The sequence below is a fragment of the Mus pahari genome, chromosome 8 (assembly GCF_900095145.1).
Source record: "Mus pahari chromosome 8, PAHARI_EIJ_v1.1, whole genome shotgun sequence".
NCBI lineage: Eukaryota > Metazoa > Chordata > Mammalia > Rodentia > Muridae > Mus > Mus pahari.
In genome coordinates, this window is record NC_034597.1 from 107807227 (window position 1) to 107812112 (window position 4886).

The 4886-nt window shown below is 43.3% G+C and overlaps 1 pseudogene; it reads right to left on the reverse strand.

Moving 5' to 3' along the window:
• Positions 1-2110: 2110 nt before the first annotated feature.
• LOC110325165 lies at positions 2111-2615 on the reverse strand (annotated as a pseudogene).
• Positions 2616-4886: the final 2271 nt, after the last annotated feature.

Here is a 4886-nt window from a genome sequence, read left to right on the forward strand (position 1 = left end):
AAGATGGCTCAGCAGTTATGAATACTTGTCGTTCTTCCGGAGGACCCAGGTTCGATTCCCAGCACCTTCATGGTGGCTCACCACCATCTGTAACTCTAGGATCCCGGGGATCCACTGTCTTTTTCTGCACTCCTTGGGAACCAGACATGTGGTACATAGATTTACATCAGCCAAAACACACATGCACATAAAAATAAGTAAAATCTAAACAATGAAAGTAAGAACCACTAGCTGGTGTCAGGGGCACTTGGCTGCCAAGACAGCCTGGGGTTTGCACCTAGGATCCACAGGGTAGAAGGTGACCCTTGACCTCCATATCCACACAGGCAAATACAATAATAAGCAAACAAACAAACAAACAAACAAAAAACTTCTTTTTACAGTGGGCAGCTCACAACCTCACAACTGCCTGTAACCCCAGCTGCAAGGGAATCTGGTGCCCTCTTCTGGCTTCCACAAGCTCCCATGTGTGTGTCACACTGATATATGCTCAGGCACCTGTGTGTGGTGTGTGTGTGTGTGTGTGTGTGTGTGTGTGTATACATGTGTGTGCACAAACACATGTAAAATAAAGTAAATCTTTCAAGATAAATGAAAAACTACCCATTTGCTGTTCCTTCTTTGGAATGACACATGATGAGTTCCCACTGCTGCTTAGGTGTCTAAATGAGAAGGAACCTGTGGTGCCATCCCTGAGCCATCTTCCTGGGCCTGCCCTGCAGCTTCTTTTCCTCATAAGCAAGAGCTCATAAGACCACACCGTCACTTGAGAGATGATTGTCATCTTTCTCAATAACTCTGATGAGAAGCCCTATTTTTAACTCAATCTAAAATACATTAGGGGAGCCGTCTAGTGTTTTGAAGTTGGCAGCTAGGCACAGTGGAGAATGTCCCCACCCCCTAAATTTGATTTACCATCTGTGTTCATTTTCTGTGTTCTGAAGCATCAACAGGGTATATATTTCATTTGAGGGTGGAAATCAGTTTTCAAAAATTGCTCATTAGGCTGTTGTTTCCTACTATTTGAAAGAAGGAGTTTGGATCCATGGTTACAACAACCTCCTCTTTGATACTGAGTGCAGCATGGTAACACAATGATGTGCTTGGTGCACTTGAAGCGAATGAATTGTTTGTTCAAAGCTTCCTGTACCTGTCTTTATAAAAAGAATCCTTTTTATAAGTTGCTATTTTGTTCTGACACCAAAATCTGGCTATTAGCAGCACAAGTGACAGCTATGTGAAATCTCAGGAGTTTTAGTAAGGGTCACAGAACATATTCTCCACCTTCTGGTTCCTGTTCACCGACTTCCCAGGAGCTCGTCTGAGGTGTAACTGACGTAGAATAGACTGGCATAAAACATTTAATGAACTGTGATTCTGTTACATTCTGACTTTTGTATAAACAAGAAACCATGACCACAATCATTCTTAAGTGTGTATGTGTGTGTGTGTGTTCATCTGGGAGACAACTCCGTAGGAAAAGCTCTTGCCAAACAAGCATGAGTACCTGACTTTGGATCTCCAGGACCCATATAGCACTGGATGATGGCTCTGTGTGTGTGTGTGTGTGTGTGTGTGTGTGTGTGTGTGTCAAAATGGAAGGTGACCCAAGGCTGTCCTCTGACCTCCCCATGCACACACACTGTGGCAAACACTCTCTCATGTACACAGAAGGGCATGCCTCTCTCCCACACACACACACACACACACACACACACACGTTTACATGCACACACACTGTGGCAAACACTCTCTCATGTACACAGAAAGGCATGCCTCTCTCCCATACACACACACACACACACACACACACACACACACACACACACGTTTACATGCACACACATTTTAGAAACAGTGAACATTTATTTCATCCTCCCCAAAGGCTTCATCGAGGCCCTGGGTGATCTTTCTCCCACCTCCCTCCACTATCTCTGAAGGAACTTTGGTTCCTCTTCTTTTTTCTCCAGACTTTATTTATTTTTCTTGTATAAAAACCCATACCAGCCATAGCTGGAGCCTGGATCTTCTGAACAGAAACTCTGGGGTGGGTTTTCACAAGATGATCAATGAATTCCTGATAAGGAGACTAGGTGAACACAGTCTCTTTTCAGAGATCAGGGGTCAGGTAGCTGTAGGTCTTGAGGATGGCATCAAAGTGGCCTTGGCAAAGTTGCCCAGGGTGGCAGTGCAGCCTCTGGCTGAATGCCAGCTCCTCTGGGGGCAGGGATGAGACCCACCTGCACAGAGCCACAGTGGCCTGTCGCCTTGCAAGCAACAGTATGCAGCTTGCCAATCTTGTTCCCCCAGTAGCCTCTCCACAGAGGGACAATGAAAAGCTTTGCCAAGATGATGGCCCCTCGGATGGCAGTGGCAACCTCCTTGGAGCACTTAACCCCAAGACCAATGTGACCATTGCAGTCCCCAATAGCGATGAAAACCTTGAACCTGGTCCGCTGGCCAGCCCGAGTCTGCTTCTGCATTGGCATGAGTTCCAGACCCTCATCCTTTAGGGATGTGTCCAGGAAAAAGTCAATGATCTCAGACTCCATAATGGGCAGAGAGAAAAGGTAGATCTCCTCCAAGGACTTGATCTTTGTGTCCTTAACCACATAATTTGGTCACCTTTTGAAAGGCATCTATGCTGTTTTCATATTTTATGATCACAATGAAAGCCACTATGTGAATACATGAACTCTTTCATTTTCCTTAGGTAAACTCCTAGAAGGGAACCCTGCTTCCTAGAATGGCTGTGTGGTTTCACATGCCACTAGTGATGTAAGAGCATTCCAGTAGCCCCAGAGCCTAACCACCTCTCTATGACCACTCTAGGAAGTATGTGTTGGTGCCACGTTGTCCTGTTAACTTACTGGAATGCCTGAAGATTGGCATATTCTCATGTGCTTAGTCTGATCATGAAGCCGCAGTTCAAATCATTTGGCCATTTTTATTGGATGCTTTAAAATCCCCATATTGTTGAATCATGAGTGTTCTTTATATACCCAAGATGCATTCCTTTGCCAGAAATGGGTTACAAATATATCCTCCCAGTCTGTCACTTATCTATTTGTGTTATTGATAGAACCTTTTAAAGAGCAAATGATTTTTGTCTGTCAAATTTATCAACTCCTTTCAAAAATCTGTGATTTTTGTGCCTCATTTAAGAAAACTATGACAAGCTGGGCGTGGTGGCACACACCTTTAATCCCAGCACTTGGGAGGCAGAGGCAGGCAGATTTCTGAGTTCGAGTCCAGCCTGGTCTACAGAATGAGGTCCAGGACAGCCAGGGCTACACAGAGAAACCTTGTCTCAAAAAAAAAAAAAGAAAGAAAGAAAGAAAGAAAGAAAGAAAGAAAGAAAGAAAGAAAGAAAGAAAGAAAGAAAGAAAACTAGACAAAGAACTGGGTGTGGTGGGGCATAGACAGTCCTCTAGAGTCTGAGACAGGAGCATTTCCAGTTTGAGGCCATCTTGAGCTATGGAGTGAAATCCTGTCTCCAAAAAAGAAGATCTATAAATTGCAAGTGAAACTGATGAGAGAGAGAGAGAGAGAGAGAGAGAGAGAGAGAGAGAGAGAGAGAGAACTCTACCAAGACCATAAACATTTTCTTTTGTCTTCTAGAACTTCAATAGTCTTAGCTTGATCAATAGGCAGGAACCCATTAGTTTTAAGCTGTCTCCATACTTTTGAGTTTCTGTATGAGTGTGGTGATTTGAATACACTTGGCCCATGGGAAGTGGCACTATTAGGAGGGTGACCTGTTTGGAAGAAGTGTGACCTTGTTGGAAGAAGTGTGTCACTGTGTAGGTAGGCTCTGTGGTTTCCTAGTGTTCAAGCTCCTCCCAATGCAGAAGACAGTTTCCTCCTGGCTGTATTCAGATCAAGATGTAGAAATCTCACCTCCTTCTCCAATGCTGCATCTGGCTGGATGCTGCCACACTTCCCACCATAATGATAATGGACTGAACCTCTGAAACTGTAAGCTAGCCCCATTTAAATAATTAAATTAAATTGAGTTGCCTTAGTCACAGTGTCTCCTCACAGCAATGAAACCCTAAGGCAGAAGTTGGTCCCAGGGGTGGGGTGTTGCTGTGATGGGCCTGACCTTGCTTTTGTTTGGAGGGATGTAGATTTTGGACATTTGGATTAGGACAGCACTGGAAGGCTTTAAGTAGGGCTTTACTGGGCCATCCTAGGAGAAACACGGAAGACAGTGAGGCTGAGGGTGATTTGAACTGTGGGAGCTGGCTCAAGAAGTTTCAGAGGAATCAAATTTTGGTTATGTTGCCTAGAGATTGATTGTTCTTGTGATATTTTGGTGAAGACTGTGGCTGCTTTTGCCCTTGTCTGAAAAGTCTGCCTGAGGATAAGGTAAAGAAATTTAGATTAAGTGCATTAACAAAAGAAGTGTCAAAAAGGTCTAGTTTAGACTTTGTCCAGTGGTTCACTCTCATGAGGAACATTTTGATCAAGCACAGCAAGCACAGGAAGGAAAAATACAAAATGTAAGATTCAAAGATTAAAGGCACACCAGGGGCTGGAACTAGCAGGGCACAAGTGAGCAGGACCAGAGAGAGCAACCGTCTGTAATGAGATCAGATGCCCTCTTCTGGAATGTCTGAAGACAGCTACAGTGTACTTACATATAATAGATAAATAAATCTTATTTTAAAAAAAGAAAAATATATAAATAAATGAATAAATAAATAAATAAATAAATAAATAAATAAATAAATAAATAAAGGCACACCAGGAAGTGGAATGGAGCTAAATCTTGTGTTCAAAACTATTAAATGGAATTAATGGAGTGGTGACTTTGGGGCAAGATTCCACCCAGCTAAACTCATTGTTTATGTGTTTACAGTTAGACAAAGGATGGCTATATC